The sequence below is a fragment of the Miniopterus schreibersii genome (assembly GCF_964146895.1).
Source record: "Miniopterus schreibersii genome assembly, chromosome: 10".
Classification (NCBI taxonomy): Eukaryota; Metazoa; Chordata; class Mammalia; order Chiroptera; family Miniopteridae; genus Miniopterus; species Miniopterus schreibersii.
Genome location: NC_138110.1, coordinates 51271366 through 51285353, shown reverse-complemented (window position 1 = coordinate 51285353; position 13988 = coordinate 51271366). Strand labels below are relative to the sequence as shown.

The following is a 13988-nucleotide window of genomic DNA, read 5'->3' as shown; positions in this document are numbered from 1 at the left end:
ATTGGTAATAACATACCTCTTGTAGTACTTAATTTTGTAACTTAATTAAGAAATACAGTTGGCTTAAATATCAGCTCAACGATATAAAAGTGAACTGTACAAATAGTCCAGTTTATTATAAATGGCCCTGTCTCTCATGTGCCAAACTCTTAATTAATTAAATTTCTTATGATTCTTTGTTTCCAAAAACTGTTCTACCAAGAATATGTTTTTGAATCTGTATAATATTTAACATATAAAGCCTGCATTATCATGAAGCCGATATTGAAAACCTCTAAACTTCTGACCTTGAATAGGATTTGTTATGTATAACCATTACATGCTGCTAGTGGATTCAAAATTGCCTTTTCTGGGACTCTGCTTTGTGCAAAATAGTATGTATTGGGCATGAGTGCATGGCAGCTGACATTTATCAAGGATAACAGGGGCCTTACTCATTTTCACATTTTAAAGTAACTTTGAAAGCTTTGCATGCGTGCACACGTGGTCAACATATGTTCCTAAGATTTAAATATATTTTCCATCATGTATTAATGAAACTAAGTATTGATCTTCAATGAGCTTCATAGATTAAACTCATACTATGTGAGTACACAAACATACGATGTGAATATACTTTCTGAGTACACAAAGATTAGTTTAGGATATTTAATTCATTTCTGTAGAATTTTATCTTTTCTAGTTTTTAAATTATAACAAGTAAAAATGTGCCTAATGTATTCCAGGTAGCACTCCTAGTACACAGTGTGTGATTTGGCATTTCTTTCATTCCCCTACTATAAAATTTGAGCCTAATATAGAAAATTGATTTATAGAAATTATTTTTTTCTAAATCAACTACTAGTATATTGCTTTTCTGTTTAAAAGGATTTTTATAGAGCTAGTTATTTACTGGAGGGTGACATAAAGAGAACTGGAATTGTATGACTTTGAGTCTAGGTTCTTCGCTTTTAAAAATTTTATTTAAAATTAGATTGTGATAATTTAGCAAGAATTCTAGAATTAAACTGCAAAGTTCTTCATGTGTTGACAAACTTGTTAATTAAAATAACACCTTTTAACGGTTTGTATGGGTTTCAGATGCTGCAACCCTTCCATATATTGATATGCAGATCACATTGACTTGCTGCGAGGTAACAGGAGACATGCTTTGACTTCAGAAGATAAATTGGCCATGTACAGCTGTAATCTTCCTGTCTTTTCATTTTTAGACATGATTTAGTAGTATAAGGCCCTGGGAAGTAAGTTAATTTTGTGTGTGTATGAGAATTTTTACTTGGGCTTTTGATAAGCCTGTTTTATGGTGTGAAGGTACCATGTAAATTGTGACTGTTTCATTACTTTACCTCTCTCCCAATTCCATTTGAAATATAAGAAGCCTGAGTTTTATTCCTTTCCATTTTTCGGGGGCAGTTGAAAAGGAAGCCATTTTACTAAGAATGATGAATAGTGAAAGGAATTTTAAATTTAGGTTAGTTAAATTGCCAATGTCTTTATATTTTAAAAAATTGCAGAGCAGGTAATTATGTGTTTTAACATGAATTTTCAAAGAATAAATTGTTATTAATCACTTGTGATCCAAGTGCCCTTTCTAATAAGAGGTACTATTCTGATAAATTCTGTTGACAGAGAAGTATACAGTATCAGAGAGGTTTAAAGAAAATAGTTGAAGTGTTTACATAAGAACACTTTAAGAGCACTACCAAAACTTTATTTGTAGCTCTTAGCATTTTTGAGAATGTAGTATTTCCCCAAAAGACATCTCTTTAGTCCCTTCTTAGGTACCAAGGTTTAGGTAATTTGCTTAAGTTACCCAGCTAACATAGGAGTTAGAAAACAAAAATACTACATTGTTTCCTGAGTTTATCTGGACAGTAGATATAGTTACTTTATAATTACAGAGGCAGATTTCTTTTTTTCTTTTTTTTTAAATAACCTTGATTCTTGAGGAAGCTGTTTTTTCAAGCCTACCCTTTGCCTCTTTTTTTTTTTTGAGCATATAGTTTTTAGTTCTTTAAGCAACTTTGTAAAGGTGATGGCATATCCATTTTAGAGAATAGGAAACTGAAGTTCAGAGATTTAAATTTGTTAATAAAATGCTAGGGTTTTATATAACTTTGAAGCCTTTCCCCTTCTTTACTTCACTGTGCTGCATTCTGGTTGGATTCATCAGTTTTCTTGTTCAGTTCACTCGTGTGTGTGTGTGTGTGTGCGCTTTGTATATAGTTTAGGAATTAATACTATCTATTGAGTTTTGGTTCCAGATATGGGTTTAAGTATTCCATGCTAACCAAATCTACCCAGAGTGCAGATATTTGATGCTCAGATAATGGGCATACTATCTTTTTTTTTATACTTTGTAATATCTGAAGGTTTATAATTCATTCTTTTCACAACCACTTATTTTGTGTGTGTTTTTCATATTTGTCAGTTCTTTATCTCATTGAAAATTGTAAACATTTATTTTAAACTTATTTTTAGTTTCATTTTATTGGGTGGTGAGTTTATCTTCAGATATTGATGAATTTCTTGACCATCCTTCTCAGTTCTGTTTTCAAGTACACTTGGGAATTTTAGTTTATAATTTGCCTCTTGAGTGGCAAATGTATTTTTCTTTCGGTGCCCTCCATGTATGCCACTCTCCCTGCCCCTGGCACCCCTAGTTCTATTTTTGTTGACTTTACCAATTTCTGCCATACCTTCAGTCTAGGTTCAGGATTCCATGCTGAAGTGTTAATTGCAATATCAGAGATGTGCATGACCCACGTTTTGTATGTATTGCCCTTTTTTCAACTGGAGGTGACAGTTTGATATAATCAGTAACTAGCTATTAATAATTGCCTTTTTTTCCACCTTCCTTTCAGGAACTTTTTGTTCAGTTTCTACTTGTGAGCCTTGCTTTTGGTCCTGTTATCTTGTGTGCGATTTGACTTCCTGATTGCCTATGCTAATTTCTGGTCCTGGAGCTCCGTGGTTCCATGGAGTCATCAGTTCAGTGCTCTGCTTAGTTTTGGTCCAAAGACACATTTGTTACTTTAGAGCAGAGCTGTGTCTTTCTAAATTAATAATTTTTTTTTGGTCATTATTGTGTATGGTGCAAAGGGGAAGAATGTGTTTGGTTGAAAGCAATAATCCACTATGTAATTTTATCAGGAATTCCTTTGTTCTTTTAATCTCACAGCATGGCATATTTATACAGATGGTCCCCCACTTATAATGGTTTGACTTAAGATTTTTGATGATGCAAAAGCAATATACATTTAGTAGAGATATACTTTGAATTTTGAATTTTCATATGATACTCTCTTGTGATGCTATACAGCAGCAGTGAGCCTCAGTTCCCAGTGAGCCACTCCATCATGAGGGTACACAACTGATACTCCACAATGTTTTGTTAGATGATTTTGTCTACCTGTAGGCTAATTAATGTAGGTATTCTGAGCATCTTTAAGGTAGGCTAGGCTAAGCTATGATGCTTGGTAGGTTAGGTATATTAAATGCATTTTTGACTCAAGATATTTTTCAACTTTTAATGGGATTATTTCAGTTTATGATGGGTTTATTGGGATATAACTCCACTGGGAGTTGATGAACAGCTGTATAGGTCTGCAGATAGTAGATAGTAAAATATTTATTAAATGGATGTAGAGAATCTTGGAGAAACCATAGCAATTTCAAACCCTGAATTCCAACCTTAATCTAGTCCTCTGATTCTCAAAGTGTGGTTGATGTACCCTTGGGAGTCCCTGAGAACCTTTTGTGGGGTCTACACAGTTAAAACTGTTTTTATAGTATATGTTATTTGCCATTTTCATCCTGTTGATGTTTGCACTGATGGTGCATAAAGCTGCTGGCACCTTAGGCATGGCTCAAGGCAGTGGCACCACCAGACTGTACTAGTAGTCATTGTGTTCTTCACTGCCATGCACCCATGGTTAAAGAAAAACCCACCCATTTCCCACTGAGGATTGTCCTTGATAAAGCAGCAAAATTGCTTATTTCATTAAATCTTGCATTTAAAAAAAAATTTTTTTTAAATCCTCACCTGAGGATGTATTTTCCATTGCATTTCAGAGAGAGTGGAAGGGGGGAGAGGAGAGAGAGAAACATCAGTGTGAGAGAGAGACATCGATTGGTTGCCTCCTGCATGGGCCCCTGGGGCTGGGGATGGACCCTGCAACAGAGGTATGTATCCTTGACCAGAATTGAACCCTAGACCCTTCAGTCCTTGGACCCCACGCTATAACCACTGAGCCAAACTGGCCAAGGCAAACCTTGCCTTTTGAGTATATTTTTAATATTCTATCTAGTGAGAATGGAAAACATGCAGAAGGCACTTCTGCCTGCCAAAGAATGATGGTTGTCTTGGGGGAAAAGCACTTGGGCAATTGGCCTGTGTACTGAACTGGCCACTTTCTTTATGGAATACCATTTTTACTTGAAAGAATAACTGAAAAACTATGGTTATTGAAACTTGGATTTTGCTGACAGTTTCTTAGAATTGAGCAAGGTGAACCTATCACTTCAAGGAAAACATATGGCAGTATTTGTTGACAGTGATAAAATTTGAGTTTTTAAGTAAAAATTGTTGGTAAATTTGAATCTGCCCCAGTGAGTGTGACATCTTCTCAGCACTCAGAAAACTTTTAGGATGAGATGGGTGGTGATATTAATTTTGATATTATATAATGAAAATATCAGTATTTGAAAATCTGCTTAATCAGTAAACCCTATTATCCAGATGACAGTGTTTGATGTTACAAAATCATGCATGGGTAAAAGATTTGTTCAGAGTGCAAGGGAGGTCATTATATTTTAATGTAACAGCATGAAAGTTCATTGATATGGTTTCAGATTTCAGTTTGCAACTAACCTTGAAGAAAGTACCACTTTTCAGTCCTGGCCTGGTAGCTCAGTTGGTAAGAGCATCAACTCGATACACCAAGGTTTCAGGATCGATCCCCAGTCAGGGCATATACAAGAAACAACCAATGAATGCATAAAAATAGAACAATAAGCTGTTTGTCTCTTTCTCTTGCTTTCTCTCTATTTCTAAAGTTAATAAGTAAATAAATAACATTTAAAAAGCAAAGTACCACTTGTCAAGTTTTAGCATAATATCAAGGAAAATTATCTCTAATTATTTGTAAAAGGTTATTGAAATAGTCATTCCTTTTACAAGTATGTGTCTCTTTGAGGCTGGATTTCCTTGTGTTGTTTTTTTTTTTAATATGTCTTTATTGATTTCAGAGAGAGGAAGGAGAGGGAGAGAGAGAAAGAAACATCAATGACGAGAGAGTCGTCATGGATCGGCTGCCTCCTGCATGCCCCCGACTGGGGATCGAGCCCACAACCTGGGCATGTGCCCTGACCGGGAATCGAACCGCGATCTGCTGGATCCTAAGTCGACGCTCAACCGCTGAGCCACACCCGGCTGGGCGAGGCTGGATTTCCTTCTTATGGTTTAACCAAAATAATATATTGCAACAGGTTGAGTGGAGGAATAGATAAGAGAATCCAGCTATCCCTAAGTCACACATAAGAGTTATAAAAATGTAAAGCAGTGCCATCTTTTCTCTGAATTGTTTTACTTCAAAAAAGTTATTTTTCATAAAATTGTTTATGGTAACATATAATGGGCTTATTGTAAAATGAGTTAATATTTCACATGTTTCTAAGTTTTAATGTATAATACGGTAAATATTGATAGATATAACCCAAATAACAAAAGCTTTTTGGGGGTCTCAATTTTTAAGAGGTAAAGGAATCCTGATATCAAAAAAGTTGAGAAGCACTGAACTAGTAAATTTGGTTGGAACTCTGGAAACATTTGATGTAAACCTTCCACCTTGCTGTATGTATTTGTTGCCTGTAGCACATCCAGGTCCTGCTATACAGCTGTCTCTGTTCTATCCTGTTTAAACACGAGGGAGGTCTGAGCAAACCAGTAAAGCTTGGCCAGTTTCAAGGACATGTAGTTGTCCTTAACCTGAATGTCTCTCTCTTAGTAGTAAGAACCAAATTGACTGCAGAAGGTAAGGACTTTGAACAACTGTACTGTATAACATTGTGTACTCTGTCGGTACTCGGTTGTTCCTGCTTTTGAATTATAGATTAGGCATTAATTTTCAGTGGAGACCTTTTATAGCACACAAAACATTTTGTGATTCTACACCTAATAGATCAGTGGTTTTCAACCAGTGTGCTCCAAGAATTTTTAAAACATGCAATACCTGACTAGTTAGGGGAACTGACCTCTTTTTCCTTAGATTGTCAAATAAAAAAATGACAACAGCCAACACAACAATGGTTGTCTGGTGAATGCCCTGTCTTGAACCATAAATGTATAGCTCATATAATAGAGTTGCATAATATTGATCTTGTCGCATAATGAGGTTGCGTCTGATTGGTTAATTCTTGGTACCAGACATCCTTATGTACAAATAAAGGCACCTGATTTTTTAAAAAGTCGCTTTGGAGCAAAAAGGGTAGATAATTACTATGATTTTTTTCTTTTTTTGTAAATCAATCAAAATTATACCTATTTTTTTTGTCAGATTGGCAAAAAATGTATTTTTTGGTGCACTGCAGAATTTTAGTAATCAGTTTGTGTGCATGAGATGAAAAAGATTAAAAATCGCTGTAGTAGATTATTGATCCTGACACTGGATCATCTTCAGCTAATTGAAGGCAAAAAACCTTGTCTGTTTTGATCGGCAGTTCATCCCAAGCACATGACATAGGGAATTTGATCTCTTTTGTCTATGTGGACAACACTTAGTATGTTGAATAGTGACCACTCCTTTTAAAAAACAAACTTTTTTTCCAGTTTTATTGAGAAATAATTGACATGTTACTGTATAAGTTTAAGGCATACAGCATGATGGTTTGATTTACATATATTATTAAATGATTACCACAATAGATTCAGTTAACATCCATCACCTCATATAGATATAATAAAAAGGAAAAGAAGAAAAGGAAAACATTTTTTTCCTTGTGATGAGAACTCTTAGGATTTACTCTCTTAATAGCTTTCCTATGTATCATACAGAAGTGTTAACTACGGTCATCATATTGTACATTACATTCCTAGAAATGAGTGACCACTCTTAAGACGCTGCTGAAGTGGATTTTGATTTTAACCAGTTTAGTTGTATGAATGATTTTACAAGAGTTCATAATTAAAAATTTGCCTCAGGTATTCTCTAGCAATAATGAGGTGCCCCCGGTTTCATTTCCTAGACACACATAGGCAGGTTTTATGAAGTACAGAAAGAAGCCCTTTAAAGTCACAAATCATGAAACTGACCTTTGAAGAGCAACAGAAAAACCTCATGCTATGTTTTATTTTAAATTATTTGAGTGATGCTCTTTTTATCCTATTCCTCAGTATTTTATATTCTTGCTTGTTGAAAATTTCTTCCCTGAAACAATTGTGACCTAGAGGCATAGATTTTTTAGCTCCACATGGTATAATAGCTATATTTTGAAAGGGAATAGGGAGGCAGTTGAGGTTTTTGTTCAATTTAGACTTTGATCCTTTTTAACATTTCTACCAGTGCTACCCCACCCTCCAACAGGTAAGTGATATTATGAGTGCTTTTAAATTTTCTTTTTGGACTTTGATATATATGTTCTACTATTATTGTCATCCTGAAATTGATAATGACTTTTGGAGATTTATTTGAAGAGAGAAATGCTGTTTCCAGGCATGTAACTTCTAGGGATATGGAAACATTATTTTAAAAAAGGATTCTTTTTAATTTAAAGTTATTTAGGCTAGGAGTGGAATTAGAGTCACTGAAAAGTAACAAGCTGTGAGTTCAGAAAAAGAAAAAGGAAAAAAAACCCCACAGTGGAAACAGCAAGGACTGAGCCACAGACTAACCTGCAGTAATAATGATGACCCATTCAGGAAGTCTTATGAGTCAGACTTGCCGGGCTGTGTTGCTAGAGTTCGAGACCATCTGCTCTAACCCCTTTGCTTTTAGAGAAGGGACTCTAGCTAAGGTGTGTTTTTACTTTGATACATCTTACACTCTCTCTTCCACTCTCAGTACCTTTTCTTTGAAAAATTAATTCAACGTGCTTTATCAGCTTTACGTTTCCACGTTAATTTTTGTGATGTTAGTGTCACACGTAAACCTGTAGTTTCTTTATGTTTTTTATATTGGTGGACAGGGCTAATTTCAATACTGTAGGGGATAGTATCTTGGTACTGTTAAATTTTTTTACTCTGTAGGTCCTCCGGTATAGGAATAGCTGTTTTGCAGTTAACCCATGGTTACCATTCCCTGTGTGATTCATTGCTTGCTTAGTGCTGCTTTCTTTCACAGTTCTGCTGCTCTCTGCTATTTGGTTACCAGGTGGCTAATGTTGATCGCTCTTAAGTTTTAACATTTCTTCTAATATCTTCCTCCTCTGAGGCACATAGAAAGAATGGATTAGGAGAGAATGGGTCACATGTTGTGGTCATCTCTCCTTTACATCTGTATTGCTTACATTTGTATCAGATTTTATTTTTGCTCTGTGCACACATACCCCCTAACTCCTCCTCACCACTTATCTTAATCTAGCGCTTTACCACTTACCTCAGGGGGCTAAAAACTTTGTTTTTCTCTCCTTCCTCTCCGTTCTCTGCTGTTTATATTTTCATTATGTGTCAAGGGGCAACCTTAGGTATAAACAGCTCTTTTGATATAGAGATATTTATATCTGTCAAAGAAAAATTAAACTACAGATCTAGATGTAAAAAGGTCATAAAAAAGAACCACTGTGTACTTAACTTAGTACCTTTGAAGGTGCTTGGATGTCCTCTTCAGAATCTTCTAAAAGAAGATTATCTGTTTATCTTAATACAGATATCTGTGACAGTGGTTTTATTCTATTTTCATGGCATTATGTTAGCTACTGGCTACAGCTCACCACACTATTTCAGTGGGAAATTGTTTTGAATTCCAGTCAGCTCTCTGTATGTTGAGGTTAGCCTGCATAGTCCTGGCTAATTTATTTGTCTGGGTCTTTTGAATTTGTTGCCATATGGGATATTTGTAGCTATTTGTTCTTCAAATGAGAGCAAAATTAGTGTTGCTGAGCGTACATCTTTGTTCTTGGTATTTTGTGCTTCTGAAGGATCCTATTATTCCCTGTGCTTGCTCTGTATTGCTTTTCATCCTTGCAGTAGACATATGAATACGTGGGGTGTGATGATCCCCAGTGTTTACAGGTGATAGGACAAAAGTTTACATTTTAGTGAAATTGAGATTAAGCCCTCAAGTTTGATTCCAACAAATCTCTGTTGCCTTTTTTATTGTATCACACATAGCACATCAGTTGAAGGGTTCAAACTCTTGAGTTTATTTCAGTAGTCAGATTGAAGCTACTATACTTTTTGGAATGGGGATACCCAAGTGAAAATTACATGTCAGGAAAAAGCAAAAATGTCCTGTAAAGTATTTACTCCCCTTCCCCCAATGAATCTTCAGTGTATTTTAGGAAGATTGTAGAATTGGTCAAAAGTACAGCTTATAGGATGGGAAGGAGGAGAATGGGAGTTGGAAAAAGGATCAGGGGGAATGGTGGTAGTAGTAAAAAAGAGGAGTTTGTAAAAAAGTCTCATACAAGTTTTTATAATGGTTTAGAGTTTATATGAGGAAAGTGGAAAGAATGGTGTAAAAAAAAGTATGAAAAGTGATTAGGATAAAAAAGGGAAAACTTCTAATTGGGAGAGTTGGGAAAGCTTTCACTAGAGGTGATGAGCTTGATCTTAGAGTATTCTAGATGGAAGAGGGGTGAAGGGGAGATTTAAAAAGAAATTAATGACTTAAGGTTAAAAACAAAATAGGAAATATTTCAGTGATCATGCTTTGTCAAAAACCTCTTAGCACAGGTCATTTGGGTGGCTGCTGATAGTGGTGGTGATGAAGTATGACTGATGGTTTGTTGTTTAGAATGAAGCTGAAATCAGGTTTATGAAGCTAAGTTTAGGTCTGCTCTTATTTATGAATAAATTCAGTGCATTAAATTGTAGGAGTCTGCGTAACCTTTAAAACAACTACAGGATTACCCAGCTAATTAGTATGGTGTCAGGAGAGGGTAATATGATTTAGATGGAATTGGCTTGCTTAACTCCCTCTGCACAAAGTGTATTTGTGAACTTCAACTCTTGCTTATATAGAGGTTGAAAAGTCTCTTGGCAACAAGCTTCCAGTTGCAACTAGCACCTGTCCTGGCTAATTGGTATGCCCAGTTCTGGTACTAGAGCCTCTGGGGAGATTGTGTTTGAGTTCGACTTCAGGTTTAAACTGGAGCATAAATGTGAAGGGCCTTTGGGTTCGGGCTGTTGATTGAGAATGAAAAGGCAAACATAGAAAGAGGAAAGAGGGAATGAAACCTTGTGGATAAAATGGTGGTTCATTTACATTCGGATGCTTTTCATCTCAACTTATATATTAAAAATAGGATGTTTTATTTTGTTGCTCTATGGTAGCTCCTTTCCATATTTGCTGGCATTCTAAAATAAAGATAGAGGAAAAGAATGACCAGGACCTGAGATTATAGCGTTTTCTGGCGTATGTCTGCACCAAGGTCATTTATTGTAGACGTCATTGGTACCCTTTTTCAAAAATTTGTAGGCTGGTAGGTTTCCTGTCCTATGTGTTTCCATGCACTTTATTATAGTACATTCATTTGAACACTCATAAAGTTATTTTATAATTGTTTATATGTTTTCCTCTTCTGCTAGCCTGAGTTCTAGCAGTATGTGGTATCATTCATTTCTATTTCCTGGACCTAAAATGGTTCTGGGTATGTAAGTGTTTGAGCTGAAATGGGATTAAATTGAAAAATGGATTGCATTAGGTAGTTTATACTTTATCCTACTAAACATAATAGGTTGTCAGCAGCAGAACAAAAGGATATTGCCAGTTAGTTTTTATTGGGAACTTTCCCCCTCTTTTGCTTCCTCCTTGTCTCTTTTCAGCTCTTATTCTCTTTACCAGGGTGGAATTAAAACAAACATAAAGGCAGGAGATATTCGCTGGAAGGGAAGATTTCATAGTGGTTCTATGTTTGTGGACTTGTCTCTTCCCCTGCTTCTCCCTGTCCCCTAAAAACACACAGGCTATATTTTGTTCAGTTCTTTCCTCCATGGTACTGGTCCTCTTGGAGCTGCACAACAGATTGAAATAAAACCTTTGATATTTTAGAAAATATAATCTTGTAGGATTAAGCCTTTAGATGAACTAGTGACGACTATATACTAAAGCGTCTTAAGTAAGTGTGTCAATTTGTAACTTGAGTTTTGGGTAGTGCCTTTATATACAAATGTCTCATAAATTTTTTCCAAGAGCAATTTTTTGTTCTAATAGACTTGAGCAATACCTGCTTTTACACAGTGTTTCAAGCAGTTTTCAGAAATCAAGTCTACTGTTGTTTGAAAAATTTCCTTAAGTTACTGTGATTCTCAGGAGACACCCAGAAACATTCCCTAAATTAGCATATTAATCATACCTTGCATAACTCAGGCAAACAAGCCTGACCAATAAACGAAATTACTGGGATAGTCAGAAAGTTCTTGGCCCCAGCATTTAATCTTATAAAATCCAAGAATAAAAATACTTAGACTATTTTAGGGTATAGTTTGTGATTTTCTGATCTCAAGTTTTTTTCTTGCTGTGTGAGCCACTGGCTATTTGTCTCAAGTGGAAATAAGGGTCATGGTTAATATTAGACCATGTCAGAGGGCAATTTATTTTGTGACTTGTAGAGTAATGATTAGTTATTAGGGGCTTGAGGGGAGTTACAGCATTTACTACCTGTTGAGCTTGAGCAGTTCCTTGTTTCTGTCCCTAATACTGCATGCCCCTTACCCTGGATGTAATAACTTCTCAGTGTTCTTACTGATGAGCTGAGAAATTTTTTGGCTGACTGGTTTGAGATAGTGTGATTCAACAGTACAAATGGTTTATTTTTTGGTGGTGGTGGTGGTGGTAGGGGGTGAGATAAAATGTCCAATAAACATTTGATACATATTTTGTTGATTATGAAGTTTGGAGCTATTGCAGTTTCAGCTCTGCCATCCAGTATCTGTGTGTGATCTAGTGAAAAGTTATGTAGCTGTTCCCTTATCTATAAAATGGGAATGATAATACATACCTTGGAGAGTCTCTGTGAGAAATTACATAGAATATGTGCTGTGCCCAGCACTGGAGCCAAAAAAGTCATCCCATTCCCTTTTCCTTATTAATTTAGAAAAAGTAAAATATTTTCGTTGGTCTTTATGCCAATTGAGACTTAGGGGGTGACCTATCTCCTCCCCATTTTGGCATGACATGGCTTTTCATAGTCTCCACCAAATAACTTTTTGCTTGCTTAATGACATTGGCTTTGTTGGTTAATATCTTTTCCTGTTGGACAGGGAGTTAGTGCTTCCTGTACCCTTGTCCCTCTGGCTAGTTTGTTGGACACAATCAAGATTTTCCCTCCTGTCTTAACCTCAGATAACCAAAAGGAAAGGTAGTTAATGTTGCTAAGCCATATATAACATTTTCATGGCTTTTGAGCTGACATGACAAGTATAATTCTTTACTGCTTTTTAGCCTGAATTGAAGTTTAAGGATGTTCGTTTTCTAGCAGTTTGTTTTATTCTGTTCATGTCTAAGCTTAAAAATGTACGATAGCTTGATTATAATGTATAGAAAGGCCTACAGTAGTTATATTAGAAATTATGTTATTTGCTGTAAGATTCTTACTCATTTTAAATCTGATTTATCATGGATACACATCTGACTTTTTTCAAATAATATAGACATAGGTAAAGTTAGATTTTGATAGCATTGAAAGCTGTTGTAAATTGTTACTATTTGCTACTTCAAGTAACTGTGTAGAATATCTTGCTTATTAACTGTATAGTCACCCCTCTGTACCTGTGGGTTTTGCACCCAACAGTATTTTTTTATCTGTGGTTGGGAATCTGTGGTTGTGGACTGGCTCTATGCATTGTTCTGTGCCATTTTATATAAGGGACTTGAATGATTTTGGCATCCAAGGGGATCCTGGAATCAATCTCCCATGGATACTGAGGGATGATTGTAAGCTTAAAGTGCGTATTGTCATATTCATATATTTAAGTAGTATAGCATATATTAACTCTTTAGTAGAAACATTTCATACAAGAAAAGTAATTGTAAAAAATAATCTACATGGTTGACTTCATATTGAATACACTTTGGGCCTTTGGATTCTGATCCAGTGAAAAGTCCACTGTGGTCATTTTCTGTACTGCAGCATCAGGGGCTTGAAAAGGCTTCTGTGATTGGATTGGATTCTGAGTATGCTTTAATATCATAACATTAAGCCACTAGTAATCAAAATTATTTTAAAAATTCTTTTTCGCTCCTTTATTTTAACTTACGCTGTAAGGGAAAAAACACCACCACCAAGACTTTAAAACATCTCAGCTTTTCAGCCTGTATGTTTTACTACCAAAATTATAGTTAGAATGAATTTTATTAATATTTAGAACTCCTGATTAATGATGAGGTGATTTTGATTTTTGAAAAGCTACATATTTTAAGTTTGAGCAGCATCTTATGTGGAATTTTACATTTTATTTAATCTTCCTTCTTGGTAGTATAGTGCCACCTAGTGGAAATTTGTATCCCTTAATGTATGTTTCAGAATGTAGATGGAATGCAAGATGCGTTTTAACATGTTAAGAAAAAGTAGTTTGGAATGTTTGGTTGACTTGGAATTCTTTAGAACAATGATTGCTTTCCTAAACAAGATTATAGGGCAAATAAAATTCTTAGTAAGTGAAGGTTTAGTAGATGTTTTAAAATTATGAGCTCCCCAGTGTTAAGATGTTTCTTTTTTCAACAAGAAATAACCGACATTTATTTTCTTTATTAGTGGAGCTTTAATCAAAGCATATTATATTTCCATCAGTTAATATTAAAATAATTGTTGCCTTGTGGATCTTGTCA

The 13988-nt window shown here is 35.4% G+C and overlaps 1 protein-coding gene across 2 annotated transcripts in view; it reads left to right on the top strand.

Annotated features, from left to right (window-relative positions):
• The window catches only part of NCOA3 (nuclear receptor coactivator 3), a 98471-nt gene that overhangs the window by 57530 nt on the left and 26953 nt on the right, over positions 1-13988 (top strand). The window lies entirely within an intron of this gene.